We start from the raw sequence: 13,121 nt of genomic DNA, 5'->3' as shown, positions 1-13,121 counted from the left end.
CTCTAAAGGTGGCATAACGTATATATTTATTTTTAAACATATGTATTATATTTTTAAAATGTAAGCAATTTAGTCTTTTTTAAGGATTAAAAAAACCTCTCAGATAATTTAAGGAGTTGCAAATTCTACAAAGTAAACAGCAAAACCATGATGTTCTGGAAATAGATAGAAACATGTACATAGTAGAAAATGTATCATTATGATAACCAGTGACTAACAGCCTGACCTAAATTAAATTTAATCCCTCATAGACTAATTCGTAAACAGGTCCAGTGCAAGCAACAGCCCTGACACAAATGCAACAGAGGCACAAATGTATTAGACTTAAATGCCAAATAAAATAATTTGAGACCTAGAAGATCTGTGCCCTGATACTATTTTTTTAAATTATGACTGATAAGATGTTCTCAGCTCTGAGAAACACCAAGAAAAAAAAAAGTGACTCATTCCATAAAGGCATTTTTATAGGGGAAGTGGATTTAGAATTTAATGGTGACATTTAGTCATTTATAAAGTAGATAATTTCATGAAGAGTAATTTGATATTTATAACAGCATTATTGTCAATTAAATTTATAAAGAGTAAAAGTGAATCAAAGGTTCTTGATGAGCAAAGAATGGTGAAGTGGAAGGTTTGTAATAGGGTAGCTAGCTGTTAGGAGAATGAAGCAAAACAGGGGAAGATTATAATTATTATAGTTGTTCTTGTTTTTAATTGCACTGATCTCTAGATCTGCATCATAACAGAATCAAAAGCCCTTAGTATTAGGTAAATGTATGTAAGTTCAGATTTCTTGATGGCTATATCTTCTTGTGGATTTCATTGTCTCCTTTATTTTTTTTTCCTTTGGATTAATCATCTAATGTACTAGTTTCTCTTCTGCACTGCTTCCTTAAGATTTTGTTTTGTTACAGTTTTTGGTTGGTGACCCATCCTTAAAAGATGGTAGTTTACCACATTCTAGAAAAGCCACAAACAAGGAATGTTCCCATTGTCCCTTGGTTACACATTCCAATCTATTCATGTTGTGAACCAATTTGTTTTTCTGTTTGTAGTCTGTAGCCTCATATACTCTGTATTACCTTGTGAGGACAATGTAGGTTTTGTAAATGTCAGAAACATATGTAAGTAATCAAACTCCATTGTACAATATATTGTGCCAAGAATGTATTTTTCACACACATGGTGTGTTAGTGAAGAAATAAAATCTTAACTATAAAGTGTTTTCTATTAGGCTATTTAATATAGAAACAGCATGTGCCCCAGGGCAAAAATTAATTGGTGCTTAGGCATAACCTATTGACTTTTAATTGAAACCTGGCTTATTTTACAAGTGTAAATCTATGAACTAAATCATATTCTGAGTCTAAAAATTTATGACTGGAATAAGTTTAATGCTGAATTAGCTCTTATAAAATATGCTTTCTTAGAATAGTAGCATTAGCTCCAGTATCTAAGTTCTTTGGTTGCTTTTATGGCACTTAAGACAAAATAATTGAAATTTGGCAATAGTGTAAAAAATTTGCCTTAATTAATAACAACACATATTTTAGAATAAAGTGTGTTCAATGATTGTTTTTTAAGATCGCAGCATCTGGAAATGCATTCACAACATCACCTGACCAGCAAACAAATATTTCATTTTTAGGACTGAAAAATGAAGCTTTAACCCCTAATTATTAAGGCTATGTTTTCCAGAAACTATAGTATATTGTTATAAGGCTTATTTTCTTTGTGAAATAAGCTTTGAATTTTAATTTATTCCTTGGGGTTTGTGGCTTGGTAAGACATAAATGGCCAATATATTTATCTAAAAATTTTTAAAAAAAATTTTCTCATGACTCTTCTAATTCACCAATTGGAATTTTAGAAGATCAAAAGAAAAGTAAGCAATAAATGTTAATTATTTAAGGCATAAAATAATAGAATGCCTGGCTCATTTACTTCTAATTAAGACCTGCATGAAACCATAAAAATGAAAATGTGTTTATGTAACCCATTTAAAATCTAACCAATCCGGAGAAAACATCAGTCCTCACGGGGTGTGTAAATATGCAGTTTTGTAATATAAGAAAAGAAAAAGTAACCCAAAACCTTTTCCAGTGATAAAGGAGATCCAGTGGTAATCTTTCTACATAATAGTTTTCCCCACCAGATACAGCTAAGAAACCTTTGCATAAGTACTCAAATGAATTAAATTAACATCTGCACATGGTGGTTCGACTCTCGGTATTAGGGGAAAACAATGATGGATACATTGTGCAGAGATGTTCATTGGTTCACTCACCCAGACAGGGTTATTTATTCAGCAGCCAGAATGTGCCAAGCATTGTGCTCAGTCTTTCCAAGTGCCAGATGAGTAATAGAATTGGGTGAGTTAGCAGATATTTTTGTAGTGAAATTATAAATGTATCTGTAGGTTGCCTTTCATTTTCAACCCATTGTTTCCTTAAAATCCATGTTTTTTAGACATTTTCTCTCATAGTGAAGGCTAAATATAATTTTTTAGAAAAAAGTTAGTATTAGTTCTCCACTGTATAGACTCAGTTTGAAAATGTTCTCTTTCACATCACCCCAAGTGAATTATCCCATGTTTTCAGGTCTGAGTTTTGAAGCTCTCAGGCCTCCATCAAAGCTCTGTTTGAGCCACTGTCTGTTGAAAGAGTTGGTAAGATATCTGTGAATGTTAAGAGCACATGGGTCAGTGTGTTACTTTGATCAGAGATTTTTGCCCAACCCTGAGGATGAGTTTGACATTTATTCAAAACCCTGAATCGTTTGGTGGCAATATACACTTTTCTTTCTGGGGTATTAACCTATGTACCTGTCAATGCTAACTTCCTTTTCACCTAAAAATTTAGACTTCTTGGCATTTTTATTTTCATAGCTATTCTCTACAATAGTCTCTGCTTATCAGTATTCAGATTAGACTTTCCAGATTTGTTTCTTTAGAGTCGGACCCTCATTTTAGCTCCTTGATTTGCATTCTCCTGTTCTGGTGAAATAGGATTCTCCAGTATTCAACCAAGATGTCTCCAGGGTAACAAAGCAGAGAAGTCTGCTTTAGTATAGGATATACTAAATAAGACTCTGAGCCATTTCAAATATTATGTGGAGAGCAACCAGGAATAAGCAAAGGCACTATAGAATTCCTAAGACAGGCACTCTTTAGATGAATATAGATTGAAGAAATAAATGCATGTAGAACAGAGCCAAGCATCCTATATTTTGTGTAACAAAAAAGGAGAATAAATATATATTCCTATTTGATTATATTTGCATAAAGAAACACTGGAAGAGTAAACAAACAAAAAAATAAAAATTGTTTCCCATGAAGTAAAAGAGCTGGGGGTGAGGGCAAGGAAAGGAGTAGAGTCTATTTGTGTATACCTTTTTATTTAGTGTTGACTTTTGAATCATGAAATACAAAATTAAAGTAAAAATTACTTGGCAGATCAGGATTCCCAGTCAGTAGGTTGGGATCTGTAAAGTTATCTTTAAGTCTTTCTAGGTAGATCCTCTCTCTACTTGCTTCCACCAGCCTGACAAATCCTAAACTTGCTCCCCTGTCTTGCTCAAGTACTGCATTTTCTGCAGGCTCTACCTACATTTGATGTAGGTTTCCGAAAACCCAACCCAAACTGACCTATGGGAAAAAAAAAAAAAAAAAGAATTGATTGAGATAAGCCAAAAAGTCCAGGCACAGACTTTCAGGAACAGTTTGACTCAGGCATTAAATTAGAGAACACTGGGATCCAGTCCTCCACTCTACTTCCTCAGAGTTACTTCTGTTCTGTAGTTGCCAGTGGTCCCTGGCAGCTACAGGCTATCAACACCACACCAACCAGTTATAGAAGAAAGACCCACTTTTCCTCTACTAGCTGCAATAAAAGTCCCAGAATCAAGTCTGAAGGGTTTTTATTGGCCTGTTTTGAATCATGTGCTCACCTCCCAACCAATCACTGTAACCAAAGACAGAGCATGCCATCATTGGCTTAGTCTAGGTCACATGCTCCACTGAGGGAACAGGCAGTCAAGTGAGGTTTATCTGAAGTGCTTAGGGTAGAGAGAAGGAGAGGAATGACCCCCCCAAAGTGACACTGGGACTTACATTGTCAGGAAGGGATGTTCAATGCTGAATGGACAGTAAAAACACTAAGTATTTACCACACCACCTCCTCTGAAAGACACCCCAATCCCATTGGGATTTTACTATTAATGCTCATTCGCACTAGATATCTCAAGTTTGGGGGAGATGATCCAAAGTACCTTTTTAAAAGAGATTTGAGACTCCTGAATCAAAATGAGTTTCTCAGCCTGAAATAGGCTACTAGGAGAACATTTTTCTTTTCAAAGCAGGTCAGAAACATTGCTATTTGAGTCAAGAAAGAGCAGAAGTTAAATAAAAACTGCTTATATCCCAAAGACTGAAATTTATGAACCACTTAATGATGAGTAGTTTAATAGAACTGTTTTTCTTGAGTTAGACAATAAACTATTTTTGTGTCATTCTTTTGTCAAAAAAGCCGGATAATTATTTGGGGCTTTAAACTCTCTTTTAATATGTATTATTTCTGAACCATGACCACAGCCAGTGTTTAAATAAATAAATACTCCACAAGGAAAAGACTGAAAGGAGGCATTCTTTCCAGGCGAGGTTCTACTTTTATTCCGTGGCTGGTCTCAATTAGATTTCTGCCGCCACCACGGATTAGTGAGAATGGCAGTGGGCGAAAAGAATATGTCCATAGGTCCGTGGAAGATTTCCATTTCCTCTTCACTTCTGACACGCCTGGAACACTTCGGTCCAGCACACATAACCAGTTTGAGTGCATAAATACAACTCTACTATATATAGTATGAGCAAATTCCAGGATGCAAACTATATATAGTTGAGCTAAATAACAAGTTCTGTCTCATGTTATTCAGCTTGGCAATGTTTAAAACATTAAACAGTTCTTTCCCGTCACTCCCTGTTGAACGCTGGTCCTTACTGGTGCCTCCTTGGTGCACCCTTACTTTGAGCGGGGCTGTTTTCACAAGTCCCTTTTTGGACTTTTGTCAAGTGGGAGCTGTTTCCTTCCCTCTGACTTCCATGTCCAGAGGTGGTGCTAGCATTTCTAGGCAGGAAGACCTTAGGGCAGCAATCTTGTTGAGGAATTACCTGGAATCTTTTTGGGGGTTACTTGTGGGTGCTGATGGAGACTACAGAGGAGGGAGGACTCACTCTAGGCCATGTTTTGGCCCTGCCACTACCCACACACACTTTTTTTGTTTTCTTGTAAAAACTGCTTTTTCTGGCAGGCAGTTACCCAACCAGTTAAGCCAAGCTCACCCAACAGAAACTCTCTCATTTTTCTCTGAGCTGCCCATTTCCATCAGCAGGGTATTAAGGGATCCTATAAACTTTTATTTGGACATTGGGGATGCCAACAGGAACAAGGCCCTTGTCCCCAAGTTGGTCATGGTCTAAAGTGGGGGCAAAGGAATATACAAAAACCAAAATGAAATATATGCAATGACTGGTAGTGTGATGGTGCTTCGAAGGAGAAACAGCGTGGGTATAAGGGAAGGTTCCACTTACCTCATATCTGCTCTCCCTATTTGTATCTCCTCTCTTGAGTCTAGATCCACTCATACTTCATTTTCCCCACAGTCAACTCATTTAACAAATATTGAGTATTGACTCTGTGATAAGTGCTGGCGCTGTAGCTGTGCTAGATTTTTATTCCCATTTAGGGAGCAGATAATAAGCAAGTAAATAAGTTATTAGATAGTGATAAAACAGGCTAAGGGGTATATAGTGACTGGGGAGAATGTTTCCATACAAAAAGAAGGCTTGCTACAATAGGCACAGAAATTGGGCAAGGCTTGTGTGGGGAGGTGACATTTCAGCTGAGACCTGACTGGTAACAAGTAACAAGCCCTGGAGAGGTCTGGGGGAAGAGCATTGCTGGCAGGTAAAACTGGAACTGTGGAGATTGTAACATGGGAAAAAGTTTGGGGTGTTCCTGGAATGAAAAGAAGGCCAGTTTGACTACAGCCTAGAGCAAGGGCAGAGAGTGACAGGACCTGAGGTCAGAGAGATCACCAGGGGCCAGACCATGAGGGCTGAGGGATTTTTGGTAAGGAGTTTGAATTTGATTTCCGGTGCAATTTGGAAGGGGAATATACTTTTCCAGTTATCAGACTTACATGTTTCTTATCCAGGGTACTCTCTTCAGCATGGAAAGGAAACAGAATTAGTGACTAATATATTGGCTGCTTGGTGAACATAGAATTAGAGCCAAGATAAATGAAAAGGTCTGGAGGGATATTTTACATAGGCTACTGAAGGGTCCACATCACTGGGGATTTTCCCTTTGGGATGTCTGAATATTTATGAGAACCAGATATACTACACTCCCTTGAACAAATTTTCATTTCCCAGGTCTCCTTGTGTTTTGGGGTTGACAGAGTCCCTGACCGTTGGTTTCTATTTATTAATACACCTTTCCTCACTTGCACAACTTTCAATACATCAAGTATCCTCAGTTTGTAGAGGATATTTAATCACCTCAAGTATCTAACCCAAAGCCTATTATTACAATGTATCCTCATGGGAAGTATATAGTTGTATAACATCCCATCCATGGTTCATGAGTAATTGTCAGTATCAACCTCAGAGAGTGAGATTTCCTGACTTAAGTCTTTTGGTTTGAGGTGAGTCTTCCTTTCAGGTTTGTCATCCTGTAATCTCCGACCACAATATGAATGTGATTTGGATGTAAAGTAGAATTTTCCCCCAAAAGGATGTGTTTACCTAGCAACTTCGGAACACATATCAAAGAAGTAGAGTAGTGATTCTTCTTTTGAGACCTTCTTAGTTCATTCATTCAAGTACCTGGAGCCCCAGATAGTGCAACGGACACAATGAATAGAACAAATGCATGGCGTGCACCTAGTGCCCAAGTCTGATAAAGCTGTCATGTGTATCTCTGGTGTTAAAATGAACAAATTGTCCATTTACAAACTGTGTATTTATAACTTCCCTGGATTGACAGGGTGTGTTCTTCATGCAGCTTGCAAATATCTGTCTTTAATTATCTTCCAAAAACTAACAGCCACCACAGCTTCAGATTTCTCCTCTCTACCCCCTCTGCCTCCTTCCTACTACCTCCAGAGCTCTGCTGCTGTTGCCATGACAACTGAGATGAAAAGCCTTGGAACCTTATCTCTTCCTATGGGTATAAGTCTCCCCATAAGGACATTATTGTATGCCAGCCAAACTGGACTCGCCTGGTGGCTGTGCTTTAAATATACCATTAAGTCATGTGGAAATTGGGACTCTAGAAGCAAGATTATGATGGTATTTAGTCAGGGACCTAGGAATTTGCAAATCCTGCTTTCAACTAGCCATTTTTTTCTTTGAGGTCTTCAAAGAAAATATGTGCACTAATGACAAAGTGACGTATAGAAATATTTTTCACTAACTGGAGCTTCACAGCTGAACCCTAGGTAGAGTTCTCGTGAGTACACGCAGGCCTCGTGGAGATCCTTTTCAGCCTAAGCCAGGTTGGCCTGAGAAACCAGCTTGACCACTAAGAGACTAGAAGAAAGAGCCTTCAGCTCAAATCTGTCCCCTGAACCTCTGGCGCTAATAGCCATCGGCCTGCTTGACCTTTTCCTGTGGATGATTTGTAGACATCTTCATCTTGTCACTCTTTCCATCGAGTCTTCCTCGTCCCATAAATAGCTCCACCACCTAATCAGTGGCCCAAGCTGGAAACCTGGGAGTCACCCTTGATTCTTCCCTTTCCCATTCCTCCCCCATATTTAATCCTGTCAGCTCTCCCTTCGGCAAAAAACTCCAAGTGGTCTGCTTCTCTTCATTTCCACTCCTGTCACTTTAGAAGAAAATGTAGCCATTTTGTGCCTGGATTATTTTAACAGCATTCTAACTCTTTCCCCTGATTCCACTTGTTTTTCCCTGAAGCCCTTCTCCATAGATCAACTAGAGTGATCTTTGAAAAAGATAGATCAATTCATATCCCTTTGCTCTTTAAAACTCTTCATGGCTTCCCGTTATTCTCGGAATAAAACCCATGCTCATCACCCTGGCCTAGAGGGCCCTACCCAGCCTCATCTCGCACGACTCTCCACCTGGCCCCTACTCCAGTTACACTTTTCTTCTTTCACCTCTCTGTACATCTTGCAAATATCTGTCTTTCATTTCCTCCAAGTCAAACAGCTGCCATAGGTCTTGGTTTTCCCACCAATCTCTTTTCCCAACTCTAAACCTTTTTCACTTTCAGCTCCTTCTGCCTGAAACACATTATCCTTGTTGTGGGGACAGAGCCAGGAGTGCCGTTTCCAGGCTCTCGGCCTCACATGGAAAGGTGCTGGCTCAGGTAGTAAATGGCCATCAACTGTGATTGGATGGTCATCAGCTGTGGCTAGTTGGCCATCAGCTGTAACCAGTGAGCCATTGGCCACTGATATAACTGCTGTGGCTATGCTAGCAAAAAATGGGGGCTAGCAAGAAGATGGCGGCTGAGCTAGCAAGCGCGGATTGCAAGAGGCAGATGCCGCCAGCGAGAATATAATGGTATGACTCCCCCATCTATGGCTCCATGGGTGTTCCTTTTTGGCCTCACCATGTCCTGCATTCTTATGTGGGGAGTGGGAGCTGAGACCCTGCAGGCCGCCTCGCATGACACTTGCCCTTTGCCAGCTCTTCGCATGGTGACTGTTTCATTCTCAACCTTGAGGTCTTAGTTAAATGTCACCTTCTTAGAGGCCTTCCCTGACCACCCTACCCAAAATTGCTCTCCAGCACCAATGACACTTTATCAGTACACCCTGTTTATTTCCCATTAATACTTCCCAGAACATATAACAAGTATGTTTGTGAATCTGTGTATTTACTAAGTTTGTCTTCCCAACTAGGAAAGTAAATTTCTTGAAGGTAGGGATTAACTCTGTTTATTTACAATGAGTGGCATATAGGAGAAACATAATTAATAGTTAGATACATGAATGATCCTGCCTGAAATTCTGCCAGTGACTTCTGCATGCTGGAAAGGAATAAGAAATTCTTTTCCTCTTCTTCCTTCACTCGCTCAGGATCTGGATGGATGGAATTCCACTTAGATGGTACGAATGACAAAATTTAATGAAGGGCTTATTAATGGATGTAGGGGCAGGATTAACAGAACCAACATAGGATGTTGAGATACCAAACACCAGCAAGAGCAGTGAGCCAGTTATACCCCTAAGACTAAGGGCCAGGAGCAGTGAGTGGTGTCTCTTGAGCCCTGTAAGAGCTGGCACTGTCGGGGAGGGGCTGCCCAGCTAGAGATGTAGCCTTGGAAGGACACAGCCACTGCCAGAAGAAAAATACCTCATCTTCTCTCCCATCTTAGATCAATGCCCCTCCTTGGCTAAAGCCAACTGCAGGTGAATGAAATCTCTTTGTAAGAAGCCCGCCTTCCAGAGCGCAGAGGAGTTGATAAAAGGAGAGTAAGCAGGACACATGGTGACTCCTAACAGCTGAAGTTCAGGCTCCTATGGAACTTGCTCCTAGGACTCAGAGGTCCATCAGATTTGGGATTTATGTTTGGAACTTACCTACCATTTATACCCTTGTGCCTAAAGTAAAACAATTTGGATTTCTAAACAACTTACTAATAAACCCGAGAACACAATTCACTAGCGCGTTGGAGTGAACGAGTGGGTGAGGTGTTTTTATTATTAATGAGCACAGCATGGCCTACTTAAGGAAAAGAAAATTCCTATAATCTTATTTGACCACCTCATAAATTGAATTATGGAGCATTTTGATGATACATAGTATCCTCATAAAATACATGAGACCAGTGTTTGTCAAATTAGATTTCTAAGTTCTATCAAACCAGTTAAAGAGAAAATACAGCTAGATTTTTTTTTTTCCTGAGTCAAAAAGGCTTCAAGTCTTTGAGTTCCAGTTTTCCTCCTGCTCTGAACAGTTGCTGTGTGAGAATGCCCATTTCTGACTCATTTTACTCTACACATACAGAATTACAGCCAGCTGATTTTAGGGATATTGGTCATCTTGGAGTTTGGGTAAGGTTCTACAGACATATGCTGGGGTAAAATAAGAAGTGAAATGCAAGTCTTCCTAAAAGCTGATAATGCAGCTTGGAGCAAAAAGGCCATTTCATCTTTGTAGCTGTAACAGTAGGAGCTAGGGCTGGGTTGCATGGCCGGGAGAATCACATTATTAATACAACTACTCTCTAAAACTCTTTATTTCAGAGTATGACTTGAATCCTCAGACAAGCTACATTGAGTATCTCAATAGGATACAGGGTTTTTAGGACAGAAAGGCAGCTGCCCATTTTATGTATCTTTGTTGATGAAGTGCTAGCTCTCTGAATGGAACTCCATTGTAGCAAACAGCAACCTCACTTCCAATTCATTCTTCTCTTTGTTTAAAATGTTCTAAATATTGGAGACAAGAACTACCAATATTTAATTAGAATGTCCCCCTTTGTCTACTCTCTGCATTGTGTGATAAGAAGCATACAATATGTTTATGGCGTTTATTGATTTATTTATGCTTAGAAAATACTAGAAAGCCGGTTTAAGAGAAGCTGGATTTTTATCCTTCCATTGTGTATAAAAAAGGCAAATTGCTCTAAGCCCTCAAAGAAAATTCAAATCTGTTTCTGATTTTGCTGCATTCTGAGATTCCACAGACAGAAAGTTCTCTATTAAAAGAACTATATACCACCTGGCACATACTCCAAGAGAAGCAAAGCAGGTGGATGGTGAAGTGAAATATAAGCTCAGTGGAAAAATACTTGGAAAGCCCCTTTGTAACAAGAAAGACCTTAATTAAATCACCCAGGACCTTATTCCATCACGATATGCACCAGGTGTTTCTGCTTCCATTTAATCAGTTCAGCATTATTCTTTTAGAAATGACACATACTGTTGGGGTGTATCAAGCTGAAACACACATCAACATAAAGCATAATACTTTTAAAATGTGGGGTGTTTTTTTTTCTCCAATGTATATAATATTAAAATGGTCTCATTTCTTTTACTATCTGTGGACTAACCTTAATGGGTCAGGATAACAGATAAAGTAGAAATAAGGCAGTTCCACATTTAGAGATACAAAAACACAATAACTAATTTTATGGAAGCTAAGATTAAGAAAGACAACACATTTCCTATTTTTCTTAGAAACCTCTCAGATGTGGGAGAAATATGTGTAAGATTTGGGCTTTCATTTATCCAAATGTGAGGAATTTGTCAGCTAAAGTCAACCGACTGATAGTGGTTGGAAAGGATTAATGCAGGCCCTATTTGGCAGGCATCTCAAAAACCCATATGCTCTCTGACATTGATTATAATTATTTTTCCATCATTCCCAAGTTACGTTCTTAGCAGGAATGTGAGCCAACTCTCTCCCTAGAAAGTTTCCTGCTGTGAAGCCATCTTTGGCAATGAATCTTTAACAAAAGATCAGGAACTTGACGTTTATTTTTAAGCATGAGAAGAAAATGTGTGCAATGTTGGAAGCAAATAAAAGGGATAGGAAGAGCTTCTAAACGGTTGCAGAAAGGAGCAGGGGAAGAGGAAGAAGCATTACATGACATGACAGTCGCTTTAGTTTTGTGAAATATCAACTAATAACTAGGTCTGGAATGTGTAGACTATATAATGTGAAGCTTTAATGTATTTTTTAAGGAGCAGGGTGGGAGCAATGTGTTTAATTGCTATTTTGGACCAGGTGTATCTGTATGATTTTATATTCAACTAATCATCAAAGAGATTGTTAAGACTGTGGTTGAAACAGAAATTTAGGATGATATCTAAGACACAGAAAAGGCAATCATTTTTGTTCTAATTGACAAACCAGCAGAGACTTTTAAAAAAATTTTCCCGGAAAGAGCATGTGTATTGAAATTTGTGAACTAATTCATCTGAGTTGGGAGGTGAGTTCTTGGTGGAAAGGTTAAATAAAGTACTCTGGATGTTTTCATGGAATGGGAATTTTTCATCCTTACACTGTCCACTTATAGTAAGGAAATTTCTTCAAAATTAATTTAAAAAGCAACAGATGCAGAAAATGGCATGGCTGTCAGAAAATTACCAACGTAAACATAAAAAGGTGTCAGTTTCTCTCCTAAAGGATGGTTATTTCAATCTCATGGCTTAGTGTACTGTAATGATTGGTTTCTCCTTTAAAATCCAAAGGAGAATATAATTAAGTAAATGTTATGTGATTACATGTCTTTTAAAATTCCACTAGCTGAAGGACTCACCAGAGAAAATAATAAGTACTTTAATAAATGTCTTGTACTATAAATTGTGTTCAGATGTGACTTAAAATCAGCACAAACCTCATCAGAGGTAGTTTATAGCCACTGGACTGCTGATTTTATTTTTTTATGTTTCTGCTGAGTTAGACTCTTCTGACCTTTTTAATAAAGTTCCTGATGGTATTCTTCTTTCCATATTCGTGAAAATTTTAGCCCCAATAGATTTGGGCATGTTTATACATGAGAATGAGAAAAATTTTGATTTAAAAAGGAAACCACATATTATGGAAAACTGAAATGTATCATGATAATAGACCTGTGAATGCTACCTTGAAATTCGTTGCAGGAGGATAAATTAATTACCCACCCTTGTAATAGAGTTTTTAGACATGAAAAATTACTGTTTTTCTTGTTTCAACATGTAGATTTACATTTGGTTACAAAATCACAGTTCAATTTCCATCTCAAATTTTTATTGTCACATATATATATATATATATATCAGCTTTCTAGAAACCATTATTATTATTTGTACTTTGGGTTTTTTTCTGCTTTCTTCTTTTTTTTTTTTTTTTAAGATTTTATTGGGGAAGGGGAACAGGACTTTATTGGGGAACAGTGTGTACTTCTAGGACCTTTTTTTTTTTTTTCCAAGTTGTTGTCCTTTCAATCTTAGTTGTGGAGGGTGTTTTCTGCTTTCTTAATTTGGCATAATCAATGCTTCTTTCCTTATTGCAGATGAAGATATTAATGTAATGGGGAGAAAATAATAATTCTCCACTGCGAGACAAAGGAACATACCCACCAGGATGCAAGAAAGCAAAAGAA

Source organism: Rhinolophus sinicus, linkage group LG15 (genome assembly GCF_036562045.2).
Source record: "Rhinolophus sinicus isolate RSC01 linkage group LG15, ASM3656204v1, whole genome shotgun sequence".
In the NCBI taxonomy this organism is placed as follows: Eukaryota; Metazoa; Chordata; class Mammalia; order Chiroptera; family Rhinolophidae; genus Rhinolophus; species Rhinolophus sinicus.
The sequence above is the reverse complement of the archived record's forward strand: the minus strand, read 5'-3'. Positions refer to the sequence as shown.